Below are 14,830 nucleotides of genomic sequence, written 5' to 3' on the forward strand. Positions count from 1 at the left end.
TCTAAGTAGCAGTGTTACGATAGACGAGGATACATTCGAGGTGGTCGACGTGTTCGTCTACCTTGGATCCTTGTTGACGGCTGACAATAACGTTAGCCTACGTCGGACCTACTGTGGCCACCACAAGAAGCTGCGGTCAAAAAAGATTCACACCCGCACCAAATTTACCATGTACAAAACGCTCATAAGACTGGTAGTCCTCTACGGTCATGAAACGTGGACGATGCTCGAGGAGGACTTGCAAGCTCTTGGGGTATTCAAATGCTGAATGCTAAGGATAATCTTCGGTGGAGTCAGTGGCGTAGCAAGAGTTTTTGGGGCCCGGTGCGAAGTTCGATTTAGGGTTAAGGTGAAGATGAATCGAAGCCACAGCTCAAATTTTCAAGAGCACGGATCTGGAGAACCAAACATCCGTTTGAGCTGAAAACCTAATCGATTGGTCACCACCAGCTAGTGACCAATCGATTAAGTTTTCAGCTCAATCGGATGTTTGGTTCTCCAGATCCGTGCTCTTGATAATTTGAGCTTTGGCTTCGATTTATCTTCACCTTAAGGTTACGGTTAAGGGTTAAGGGTTAAGTTAAGGTGCACGCCATCGATATGTGAAACCGACTGTTGAAATACACATTGCAACACATTGCTTTAATAAAATTACGATTAAAGTTATGAAAGTTATGTTGATATGTTGTTGTAGTAGTTTAATGGAAAAAATGTCAATTAATGAGTCTACAGTTCTTGTTTTCTTAATTCATGTTCAGGAACACATTAGTTTACAGATAATTATCGAGAGTGCTTCCAGTGAATTGAAATGGAAATGGAAATATTAGCTGGCGAAGTAGCGCTGGAAAACAATGGCTCATTACAGCTCTAATTAGATATTCTAAGAAATTTTAGACATTTCGTTAGACAGTTAGAGATTGTAAAATTCTTGATGAAAGAAATGTTTTTAAGATCGATAAATTTTCCCAAGGTTTGCTTAAAATAAATTACCAAATGAACTTCAATGATTTCTCCAGGAGTTTATTTTGTAATTTTCACGGAATTCCTAAGGATTTCGTTTTACACCTTCAATAATTCAACGTCGAACTTTCTAAGGGAAACCAAAGAAGATGTCTCGGAGATTCAATCATAAATTCCTTCAAAGATTAATTCAGATTTTTTTTTCAAGAAAATCATAAGTGCTCAAGTTTGTTATCCAATGATTTTACCATCATTTTCTTAAAACTTTCATCAACATTCTCGTTTACAACATCTTCGAGATTTCAACTATTATTTTCTCCAGGGATTGTCTAGAATTCCATTCAAAATTATCGTACAGATTTCAACCAGAGAATTCCTTCAGGAGTTACTACTGATTGTTTCTAAGATTCCTTCAAGATAGAAATTATGGAGAAATTTCCCAAAGATGTCTTGAAAGAATGTTCCCAGTAATTTTCTCAGAAATTCTTGCAAAGATTCCTGTGGGGATTTTAGCAGAAACTCTTCCAAGATAATCTCTACCGTAATCCCTACAGTGATTTCGATTGTACCCCGTTTGGCATAAAGTCGTTTGGCATAATGGTCGTTTGGCATAATAGCCGTTTGGCATAATGGTCATTTGGCATAATGGCCGTTTGGCATAATGATTGACTTAGAATGAATATCGGCATTTTTGAAGTTTTTACCGAGATCAACACCATCAACAATTTTTGGTAGGTTCTCAATAAGCGTGGTGTTCGTTTAGAGGTTTTCCAAGCAATGAATGTCAAAAATTGTTGTGACATTAGAGAGCATAACTGAATAAAACTCGTGACGGGTCTGGAAGATCTTTTCGGAATTATAATTTTCTCTACATCTTAGAACATAGAGTATCTTTGAGCTTGTTGCGATATACATACTTGAAAACAGTAAATTGGCAAAGAAAGTTCGCAGATATTAATAAAGGGAACGCTCATAGAATATTTCGTTGCAGATCAAGCTCTCCCAGTATGGACGTAACACTTGATGAAAATTACTTGATAAAAAAGGAAAAATTTATTTGCAAAATAATAAAAGCTCTAATCCAAAGATCCTTTATTGTTGCATAATGCAAAAATAGAGCAGATTTTTTTCGTTCAAAATGTTTAAAGCTCTAATGCAAAAAATATCTTCCCAAAACATTACTCAAATGAACAACACATGTTTAAAAAAAAAATATTTGTGTGCAAAACATTTGGACGATTCAATATAAATTTTGATTTTGGAAGTGTACGTCAAAAACAAGCCGTCTATTATCGAAAGAAGTGAAAATTTGTGATTGAAATATTTTTTCCAGCATATTTTGAAAGGAGATCATGTGTTTGCAAAAAAAAATATGTTGATTATTGGCAGGTTCTAAAGTAATTATCATTCTAACAGCACGTATTGCCAGAGTTGCTTAAACAGTAAAATATAAAAATGGTTAACATTTAGATTTACTTAATAATAAAATTAAAAACAGTATAATATAAAGAACAGCCTATAATTAAAAGAAGGCAAAATTTATGTTTAAACCAATAGATGATTGGACGCCAAAAACTATTGCGGCATAATAAAACAAAAAGACATCAAACATTGCATTCAGAATCATCGAAGTGATTGTGCTACTTTTCCCGAATGCTGTTTCTCCGAATGTCTTTTTCCGAATGCAAGTTCCCCGAATGACCGGTTTCCCCGAAAAGTGGTGCAGATTAAATAGGTGTTATATTAGTCTTCAGTGACAGGATAGTGAACGAGAAAGAATGATAAGCAATCAAAAGAAGGAGGTATTCTGACATTCTCGGCTATACACATGTTGGCAAAAATGCTGAGGACGGTAAAACTCGAAGAACCGCCAATTAAATAAAGAAGGGTGCATAACAGATGGCCAGTTCGTTCATCATCCTGAAATGTATAAAGTTACGACAATTATGGATTCCAAAAACTTTTCGGGGAAGTTGGCTAATTGGGGAAAAGGGTTATTCAGGGAACTGGCAATCGGGGAGCGTTCAGGGAAACGACATTCGGAGAAAAGTAGCACAATACACAATACAATACTTACTGCAGTAATCGATTTATCTTTTCGCCAGTACTTAAGTAGATCAATGTTACCGATTGCCACCTCTTTGCCAGATGGAAACAAAAAATTATCTAAAAATATATAGCCCCAAAGAACAACCTATGTATAAAAGAAGGTGAAATTTATTTTAATTTTCAAACAACAGACCTTTCACTTATAATTATGGCTATATCATATTTAGAAAAAGTAGAATGTTTGAAAGAAGGGTTAATTTTTGCTAAATGTATCAAAATCACCAGCGCAAAAAAAAAATTTCAATAGCGAAACTCAAAAGAAGAATTAATATTTGAATGAAGGGTAATTTCTGGACAAATAATAAAATACTATTGGCAATAACTTGCCTTATGTGCTTTAGTCTACTCAAGAGCATATGATTGTTGAATAAAGTGTCTTTTTGTATCAATTGACTTCAAAACAAGCCTGATGTCATCAGATAGATTCAATAGGAAGGAAAAAAAATAAATTCTTGGTTTCAGACTCATTATGCCAAACGACTATTATGCCAAACGACCATTATGCCAAACAACCATTATGCCAAACGACTTTATGCCAAATGACCATTATGCCAAACGACTTTATGCCAAACGGCTTTATGCCAAACGATTTTATGCCAAACGATTTTATGCCAAATGACCTACCACCTTTTGGACCGGTTCAGACAGGGCTCCAGGAATGTTCCAAGAATTATCTATTAATATTAATATTTCAGAATTTATCCAAACTTTTCTCCACAGATTTTTAGAGCGATATCTTTAGGTATTTTCCTGTATAAACTCTCTACAATGATTTTTGCAGTGATATCTTCAAGGATTCCTCCAAGAGTTCGCTGTGATATTCTTCCCGATATTTTCCCATGAATTTCTGCAGAAATGCCATCAGAAATTATTCTAAGAATTTCTCCAGGAATAACATTAAGAAAATCTCTACAAAATATCTTCCAGTTAAATCTTTACATAAACTTGTTTTGGAAAATCTCTTTATGGATTTCAACAGAGATTTCTACTGGGATTTATGCAGACACTCCTCCATGGATTACTCCAAGAATCATTCCAGGGATTTTTTTTTCCAGATAAATCTCTATCTTTAGGGATTATACCAATAAAATCTCTACAGTGATTCTTCCTGGAATGATTCTAAGGATCCGTCTTCATTAATTTGCTTAGATAATCGTTCAGAGGTTCTAACAGAAGTTTCGCCAGAGACTCCTCCAGGGATTTCTCAAAGTAATCCAGGGATTTCTGCAGAGATTTCCTCAGCTTTTTCTTCGGAAATTTCTACAAGGATTGATCCTGATAAAATCTTTTCATGGTTTCCTCTAGAAATTGTTCCAGCGATGAGTTGGCATAGAATCGACTGTAAATTTGAATATATTATGCTTTTCGCCTACGCAATCATTATTGCAAAAAAAAAAAACATTTAAAAAAGAAAGACTGCGTAGCCGAAAAGCATATTTGATGTTCAAGGGATTTCTTCAGGAATTCCACAAAGAAATTTTCTCGGGAACATCTCCATAAGCTCCTGTAAGAATTTATCAGGTGAATCTTCCAGAAGTTTAAGCTGATTATAAAACGAAGTCAAACTTTGAATTTTCAAGAGCACAAGACTGGAGAATCTGTCAACAGTTCGCAATGGCAATCAATCAATTTGTTTGCTTGCTGGTGGTGACCAATGGGATAAATTGTCAACTCATAGCGCTGTTTGGCTCTCCAGTCTTGTGCTTTTGATAATTTGAGGAGTGGCTTCGTTCTATAACCACCTTAACTGGGAAATTATCTAGTATTTCATTCAGAGACTCCTCTAAGAATTGATTCAGGAAGCACTCCAAGAACATCTCCAGGTATTTAAAAATAAAAACTTTTTCAGGAAAGCAGTTCCTAGAGAAACAAGGAAAAATTGCGTAGGAAATCCCGAAGGAATTCTTATTTTTTCATGAAATCCCTGAAGAATTTTCTGGGTGAATCTCTGGAAGAATTCGTAGAGAAATCCACGTACTTTTTTTTGACGCCCAGAACGAATATCTGGAGAATTTTTAATGAGAATATCTGAATATATTCCTGGGAGAATTCATTAAGAAAACTCTTGAAAAATCTCTTAAGGAATTCATGAAGTTATTTCTTGTAGGATCACTAGATGAATTTCTGGTTGAATCTTCGGAAGAATTTCTAAAATCTCAGGAATAGTTTCTAATAGAACCTCGAGAGGACTACCAGAGCAATTCCTGGAGAAATCACTAGAGAAATGTCTGAAACAATCCTTGCAGAAAATATCGTAGTGTAACCTGGAGGAAGCCTTGAAGACATCTCTGCCAAAATCTATGTAGAGATTTTCTTGGGGAATCCTCAGGGGAGTGTCTGGAAGTATTATTTGAAAAGTTCCCTGAGGAATCCTTGGAGAAATTTCTGGAGAAATCTCAGGTAAGATTTTACTGGAGGAATCTATGGAAGAACTACTCTAGGCTTTCCTGTAGAAATACCTTTAGAAACTCCTGACAAAATCGCTACAGAAATCTCTGTAGAAATATACCTGCAAAAAACCCAGGAATAATCCCTGGAGAAACTTCCGACGGAATTCCTTAACGAATTGCTGAAGATATTTCTGGAGCCCTATCGGAACCGGTCCAGAAAATCTGGTAATGAACAAAAGTTGTTCCTGGAGAAATCTCTAGCAAAACCACTACTGGAATCCCAGGAGAAATCGCTGAATGGATTACAGTAGAGGTTATCTTGGACGAATTTCTTTAAAAATCCCGGGAGGAATTTTTGAAAGAGTTCCTGGAGAAATCTCTGGAAGAGTCTCTGGAAATATTCCGAGAGGAACTCTTGAAAGAATCTTTATAGGATTTATAGGAGCTCTATTTGAATTGGTCCCAAAATTCATATTTCTGTCAAAAGTTATCATTCGTCAGCCATAAAATGTCTTTTTACTTATACACAGATAAAACTATTTAAATTCCAATGTAGTGTAAACTGAGGCATAGAGTAAAAATGAACCAAAGTCATCTATTTTTACGGCATTTCTTATAGTTTTCAACCAAAGATGCTTGAATGTTACATGATCGTGTAAATTTACAATGCTTTTGATTGGACAATAAGCGATTTATCTTTGAAATTTCAGTTTATTTTGATGCTCCAAATATGTGAATGAAAATAAATTTAAATTTACAATATATTTTTAGCTGTGTAGATAAAAGCATGAATTATGACAATGCTGTTGAATGATGCCGATTCTTTATATCATATTTTTTTTAGCCGAGCCGTATTCGGATGCAATAAAGTTATGTTATGAGGGGGACGGACCTGGTGTAGTGGTTAGAACACTCGCCTCTCACGCCGAGGACCTGGGATCGAATCCCATCCCCGACATAGTCACTTATGACGTAAAAAGTTATAGTGACGACTTCCTTCGGAAGGGAAGTAAAGCCGTTGGTCCCGAGATGAACTAGCCTAGGGCTAAAAATCTCGTTAATATAGATAAAAAAAAAAAAATATGTTATGAGGGGCATGGGTTGGATTCCCCTGGTTGAGGTTTTTTTTTTTGGGTTGGTGCACCTGTTACACGATATACACATGTCAAAATGGTCAATCAGAAAACTGCCGTGAATCGCAAGTCAGTCCCATCTGCCTTTTTATCAAAATTGAGTTGAGTTCAATTTTCACCATATCTTCCAATGTACTTTCGACTGCCCTTATGAGATAATAAGATTTGTTCGGAAAAAGTAGGGAAAAACAGCAAGTCATATTGTCCCATTATGAAAAGTAACCGCATATCAGTTCCACTACAGATTTCTGCACCGTATAACACAAAAACAGACAGTGTTTTGATCATCTTTATATTTTTTTCTCAGAAAGATATTGCAGTGAAAAGCAAATTGTGAAAGTTTTATTCAATTTTGAACATGTTCCAATCCTTTGGAATTTTTTAAATATTCGTATGGAAAACGAGTTTGGAAACTTCACACCCCATTTTCTTAATGCCTACTTTTTACAGATGGCACTGACTTGCGACTCACGGCAGAAAAGGACTGAGAGCTTCCTTTGCTTATTGATTTTAAAGTCGATAAAGTAGAATCAAATCTTTCCAGATGTGTTGATAGAATGATCATTGGGAAAAATAATATACTCAATAAGCTAATTTATAAACATAGTTAAATACTGACGTTTGCAAACTAAATCAAAAATATTTTTGTTAAAAACTATGAGGTGTAATTATTCTCAACCAATTAATGTCGTATCCACAATAGTAACACTGAGGAACACGTTTTTGTCTCAAGCATCAAAATACAACTGTTTACTTAATTAAGAGCTGCTGAATCCATAGCCATTTTTTAAAATATCATAGCACGTCCAGTTTTTGAGATATTGACAGTTGAAAATGCAAAATTTGACTGTATCAGCTAACTTGCATGCAAGTTTGCTAACTTGTAAGGCAATTTATTTAATTTGCCATAGATTTCAAACTTTATGTGTTTGATAATACTTATCAGTAAAGTTTATGTCGATGTTCAAAAGTTATATTTTTTATATTTTAGAAAAGTATTGTATTTTGCCATATAAACAAACGAAGAGCTTTGTATGGAGACTGTCAGCATATTGAAAAAAATCGATTTAATCTCAGTTTTATAGTGCCATTTTAGCAAAATATTGTAGGAAATGAAAGTTCAAGTCTAATTTCGCATGCTTGCTGGATAAGATCACAAAAAAGTTTGATAAATCATACCTTAAACTTCTTGTAAACATCAATCAAACCAGTGTTTTATACAACCTTGGCGACCTGTAGCTAAAAATGGTGACGTGTAGGGATATTTCTGAAAACGGCATCAGATTTAGCGACCTCAATTCTATTAGAGACAAATAATTTAATCCTTGAGATGCGCAAACATGTAATTTTTGTTGCGCTGTGTTATAGTTATCTCCAATACAAATAATTTGACCGTCAAATATTATGATTAATATATTTCGTTAAATATTATTGCTGATGCAACTTGGAAATTCAGATTGATGTTCAACAGGGCACTAAGAATATGCTGCCGTTGAGATGCAGCTGATCTACACGGGACAAGGTCAAATTACTCCAAGGCGTTGAGTACTGCTTGACTATTTCGATTGATGTCATACAGGGAGTCAATATGCTCCTTATCGTTTGTTTTTAGACAATATTTTAGTATCAAGTGAACAGTTTCAAGAGAAACTTTGAATATACTTTATTTCGTAGCACTACTTCGTGTAGTATTTTTTTGCGATTGTGTTATTGATCTTCATTTCAGAGGTCAGCCAGCAGACCAAGCGTTACTTAGCAGGATGAGAGGGTTATTCATTAACATTAACGTTCATGCGTGGGTTGTCTGTATATTAATCCAAAATTTCTTTCAGGATTGCTTAATTAACACATTATTGATGGAAGTTCTGAAGGAATTTTTAAAAGGTTTTAAGGCTAAGGATATGTCTGGAAACGGCGATCGATTAACTGCCTTAGATACTAATATATTATTACGTAATGTTACTTATAGCGTAAGCGTTAGCGTTAGCGTAGTTACGGTATACTTCGTAGATTGGATACTAGCAACATTCATGTTTCTTTTTAATAATCTCATCCTGACTACTTTCAAGAACAAGGCAGGGGAGTATACCTTGTTCAAATCATAAACAAGAATACTAAAAGCATGAATATCGCTATTCCCGGCCACGCCCATCTTTGCCGTAACTTGGGATAGGGGAAGGAAATGTTGATGTAGCACTTACTTAATGAGAGGCCACCGACTCAGCGACACCCTCATAAGTGCTACGGAGTTGGAGGTTGGGGAAGGTATATTGTCAGGATTCGCCTAGAAAGCTGGCGATAGACCATAAATATTTGTTGTTTAAGCGTTTTCAAATTAATCTTTTGAATGCCGGCAATCAAAAGAAAAAACAATAGCTTATTTATAGTATAAATAGTATTTCACGAAAAGCTTGTCGATTATGCAGTAATATTTTTGCTCAATAACCAGTAAAAAGCAAAACCGATCCCTCCAGGGTCATCGGATTGTATAAAATAACGATACGCGTAAAAAAAAAATCACGCCAATTAAAAAACTGTACTGTGCCCATTGAAAAACTGTACTGGGTGGTACTGTATTTTTAGATAATCGAAAAACGAAAGGAAGCGCGTTCGAACTAAACACCCTAGGATAACACAGTCGGTTTTTCTGCTCAAAATTATACGAAAAGCAGAATCGGTCCCTCCAGGGTCATCGAACGGTTAAAAAGCATCCACAACCGATTGTTAGTTACGTAACACCCGCCCGGACAGAATGCGCAATCTGAACATAATTATCAAACTCCGAAAATAACATTTTCCGTTTAAGAAACGATCAGAAGTTCCACGACGCGGACAAAAACGATCCGGAAGGCTCACAAAAGAAAAAGTATCATACTGGAACAAACTCACCGGATTGATTCTCTAAATTTATGTGCTGCCTGTCACTTCCGGATGGTTCGGTGAACTTAGTGTACAAAGTGTTTTTATGCAACGAATACTTTCATGTTTTATCTAAGCAAATATGAGCAATTTTTCGATAAAATATAATAATTTATTAAAAATAATTAAAACAATGGAGCATGTCTTGTCCTTAAATCCGGACACCAGCAAAAACCATGTCTGTAAACCCAGACACTTTTGAATCGAAATCCAGACAGCTATTTATTAACATATTATTAATAAATCACTTAATACAAATTTTTTTTGAATCAACTGAATTTATCACGCTCTTACAAACTGGAGTATACATTTTTTTTAATAGTTTAAACACATTAAAATATGAGAAAATGCGTGGTTTGATTACCTGTGTGTTGAACTGCACCAATCACTTATTAGTTAATTTCAGCTATTTTGTATCATTAATCTCACTTGTATTGATTGTCTTGAAAGTTGTCTTCCGGTTTTACTTGTAAGTTATGTCTTTACACCTTATAAACACAATATTTGATTTTGATGTCCGGGTTTAGAACACTTGGCTCCAATTCCGGACAGCCTATTTCTCAAGACGTTTTCACTGTTTCAAACGAGTGTTAACTTCATATTTTTGTAATGCTGTGTCGCAAAACTATTGAACAATCACTTCCTGCACAATTATGTTCAAATCACTACATAAGCAGTATGATTTCACAACCAAACATTGTGAGTGCGTTCACGACGTTCAACTGGAGCAACTTTTCTGTTTTGCTATTTTTAAATAATTTGAAATGGTAACTAGATGATAAACGAATTTGAAACGACAGCGTTGTTCAAAGCAAAAATTATAATATAAAATGAAAATGTTAAAATATTAATTTTGCCTTAAATTAACGATTATTATCATAGTGTCCGGATATTGGTAGCGTCCGGATTTTGATTCACCACGGTATAATCAAAAAGAAGGTCATGTCCTACAAAAGGATACCATCTGGTAAGCCTACTTATGTTTCACAACCTTCTATGCGTCCAACACAAAAACTTACACCATGAACGATGTTTTTATATCTAGTTAGGACCAGTGTTGTGAAAAACTCAAATTATCATAACTCACGCTTGAGATTTTTCATCCGTGAGTTATCAATCACGCAACTCAGCAGTCAAAAAAACATGGATGAGTTGGCTCAATTTTTTAACTTATTGTCTCGTATTTCCACAGTACTCACACACGGAAATAATTTCTTGTTAGTCTGATAAAATTATAGTAATCCTTTCTAACGCAAACAACAACATTCGGGTTTCACGAGGTTTTGACGGGTTTTGCGACTGAATCATTTTATTATTACGTAATGTTACTTATTTGCATAATGTCTCATTGTACTTTGAATTTCTGGGGAGCAGAAGCTTACAAACTGTAGCATTAGCTTCCAAAATAGCGGTTTTTAGCGACAAAATTTCGACGACATTTCGACAACAAAAAAAATATTTAGAACACCCTCATGTGAATATAATTTGGACAGCGGCGCTATCTCAATATCCATACAATGGTTTCTTAAATGATCATATAATTTTGAGAGTTTACATGTGACTTCTTCATTTTTTCGCCTATTGGATGTGTATATTAGTGATAATCAATAATTTAATTTAATGCAAGTAAATATCATCAGAAGTATGCATGCATGCGACAATCCAGTGTGTTTCATCAGATGGCCAAATTATATTAACTGAACAAAAACCATAATCTATTTTGGACATCATCTGATTTATGCCTTATAAACCTATGTTAAGATTTAGATTAACGTACATCCTCTTGCATTCGTAGGTTTCATAGATGTTCTGTTGATACAATTTACAATTCTGATATTTTTGAAGCCAGTTTGTAATTGTTATGAAAATGGTCACCATTAATAAGTAGCATAGTGTATTCATAATGCAATACATGATTTCCCGTACATGGATTTCTCACCATCTCTTTGGAAATGAGCATAGAACGTCCAGCTTGTCCAAATTATATGCTTGTCCAAGTACGTAAACCTAGCTGTTAGGTTTTTTTTAAAAAAAAAAATGAAATCTTTTGATTAATCTTATGAAAAAATCCTTAATCATTCCAAGCTGAAAGCCTCAAAAAATCCTTTTTAAAATGGCCACTGCAATATATATGGATGTTTCAGAAAAAAACTTAGGTATTTACAGTAGAAATTACTGTAATCTAAATATTGTGAAATTATATTTGAAGTGTCAAAACTTCTTTAGTTTCGATTCCAATATACTTATTCCGTCACTGATATGATCCGACCATGCATTTATTTCTAGCAGTAACACGGCCCAGATAGCCGTAGCGGTAAACGCGCAGCTATTCAGCATGACCATGCTGAGGGTCGTGGGTTCGAATCCCGCTTTTCGTAAAGAAAATTTTCTCGATTCCCAGGGCATAAGCGTATCTTCGTACCTGCCACACGATATACACATGCAAAAATGGTCAATCGGCAAAGAAAGCTCTCAGTTAATAACTGTGGAAGTGCTCATAAGAACACTTATCTGAGAAGCAGGCTTTGTCCCAGTTGGGACGTAACGCCAGAAATAAGATAAGAACAATTAAAATATGCACCTAGTCAATAGCAAGACGATTATTTGAATATAATATTCTACTCTGTACATTTCAAAGTTACACAGTTACATTATTCAAGCAACAACCATAGATTCAACTACATCAAAACCTTCCTCAACACTCATCACTCAAGTTGTGAAATGAATAAATCTCCTCTCGACGTTTTTCCCCCAACCAGATAACTAACCTTACCGAACACGACCTAACTCTCGTACTGACGGGCAGACAAATTTTCCTCCTGGAAATTCTCATCCAGACAGAACCGAAGCCGGCCGGTCGGCAGACTCAGCAACGATGCAATTGAGTGCAATAAAAGCGAGGCAAAGTACGCTCACTAGTCGTCTTGTTGCATCGACGTCTTCCTGCGTTCTTTTGTGGGTGCTATAAATTTTATGCCAATCGTAAAGAGCATTTGTTTGCACCATTTCACGCTGTCGCATCCGTTGCAGTTGTGATTTTTTCTACGTAGGATTCCTTCGAGTACAACTCTTTACCTTTGAGGTGCACGCGGGGCTTTTTTTAAGGAATGTTTGGGACGATTTTTGTCCGTTCTCAGATTGATCACGGCCGGTGGGTTGTAAATCAAATGGTTGTTTGGGTTATCGCGAATACCTGTCAACCTAAACCTGAACGAAATGATGCAGAAAGGATGTTCGCTGAGAAAAAAAAAACCCCTTTCGTTGTGAGGTAAGACATTGCGCCCCGTCGATAGGCTGGCAAAACTGGAAAGAGAAAGTGTCCTTAACTCTTTTCCGCAACGCAAATGCGATAGGGTTAAAGGTCCTTGAAAGGAGAAAGTATACCTTCGCTTGGCTACGTGCCCGGAATCTTCAAAAATCGAAACGACTTTTGATAGCATTTGGGACTCGAACTGGCAGCAAACTTTCAGAGCTAATATTAGACTTTTGAAAATTTTAGCAACTTTCGTCGAGGGTACCTTTCTGATGCTGATGTTCGAGCCCAGGCATTTCATCCGTTTTAATTTAATTTAAGAAATGATGTTTATTTTATACTCTCTGATAAGGCAAAGTAAGAGAGTAGAGGAAAAAAATGCGAAATGAGCCGTATCTAGATTATACCGAGGACTATCGCTAGAAACCCCAAAAAGAAAGGAAAAAAAGAATCACAAAACCACCAAAAAGTTTAAGCAGATGGGGCTGGCACTGCACAGTGTACTGTTTTGGGAGGAAAAATGGACGCGAATCAGCAGCCGATCGAACGACCTATGAAAACTATGATATATACTGTTTTTGTTGGAAAATTATTTCATCGTAATTCGCATTGTCGAGGATCATTTCGTAAAGGAAATTTTCTCGACTTCTTAAATCTTTATTAATGTTGAATTGTCTCGACTTTCCAGGAAATAGAGCATCTTCGTGCTTGCCACACGATATACGTTTGCAAAAATGATCAATTGGCAAAGAAAGCTCTCAGTTCATAACTCACAAGTGCTAATAAGAACGCTATGCTGAGAAGCAGGCTCTGTCCCAGTTAAGACGTAACGCCAGAGACATGCGTCGTTCGATCCCGGCTGAATTGTGTCAATTTTTTCTCCCAAAATACTACACTGCGCCTTACCAGGGATGCTGGGATCGAAGTAGGCCGGGATGAAGGGACGAAACTCCATTTTACTGCTGCCGGTGCGCACCCGCCTACTTGGACTATAAGGTGAAACCAGCCTAGCTACTATGCAAAGGGCAGGGGGGGTGGTTTTCCCTCTGAACCAAATGCCAACGCCGAATGGAAAAGTCAAGGAATCGATTCCTTTTATCTGGGAGCATTTATCTGGAATCAAATTTCGACCGAGGATCAACGCCAGAGAGGAAAAAAAAGGACAAAAGCCTTTAAATAAATAAAAACAGTTGAATGGGAAAAGTTTGGGAGTTGCTCGGAGATTGGGGGATACCTGTGGCAGAAAATGTAAATATGATGGCATTTTGCTCGACGAAAGGATATCGATTTTTCGCGTGACTCTAGGGCGAGAAATTCGAAGAATGCTCCAACTCAGAAACCAGAAGCCATTTGCCGTCTGAAAGCCTTTCACTGTTCCGCAGGAGCATGTTTAATGATGATTCCGTGTTCGATGTTATTGTTTCACGTATTTTTCCGTTTCCTGTTCCATTCCAGGTCCATCATCACCATTCTCGGCTGCGCTATTGAATGTCATGTGTGTGTGATTTTGTGCCAATAATGGGATATAATCGTCGATGGCGATGCTGACCGAAGTTTCGTCAGTTGCAACGTAAATCGTGCTGTCGTTTTGTGGATTACTAGGTAAGTGATTCTTCGGTTTCGGGTTGTATATTGTAAGGTTAATAATGCCATATACAAACAGACGGACAGAGTTGACACAGGGGCGAATAGGGGAATTGATCCAAATTTGGTGTGTGGTTGAATCACACTGCTCAGGGAGGTTCTTCTGTTTCTGGATATAATCAGTTCTCGAAATTTTGACGCCGTCAAAAATTTTCTGGAGTTAACAAATGGTTTTTCTATATTTTCTTATTTCCCACTCTTTCAGCAATCTTTCTATATCATGGAAAAATTATTACTTTACGATGGTTTTGTTCACAATCACTTTTTTGTGTCTGAAATCTAGATTACGGACAGTTAAATACATAATCTAGTTATTGAAATATGGCTATCAACCTTCATGATATTCCGAGAAGTTCTGGAGAAATCTTTTGGTCTTCTATCTGATCTGATGCCATTCCCAAAAATGTAACAACACATCACAA

The 14,830-nt window shown here is 36.1% G+C and overlaps 1 long non-coding RNA gene across 1 annotated transcript in view; it reads left to right on the plus strand.

Moving 5' to 3' along the window:
* The window catches only part of LOC110674246, a 428,424-nt gene that overhangs the window by 349,255 nt on the left and 64,339 nt on the right, over nt 1–14,830 (plus strand). Inside the window, exon 3 of the long non-coding RNA XR_002498762.1 lies at nt 14,220–14,366. This is a non-coding gene — a long non-coding RNA (uncharacterized LOC110674246). The remainder of the gene's footprint in view (nt 1–14,219; nt 14,367–14,830) is intronic.

The sequence above is a fragment of the Aedes aegypti genome, chromosome 1, assembly GCF_002204515.2.
Source record: "Aedes aegypti strain LVP_AGWG chromosome 1, AaegL5.0 Primary Assembly, whole genome shotgun sequence".
Lineage (NCBI taxonomy): Eukaryota > Metazoa > Arthropoda > Insecta > Diptera > Culicidae > Aedes > Aedes aegypti.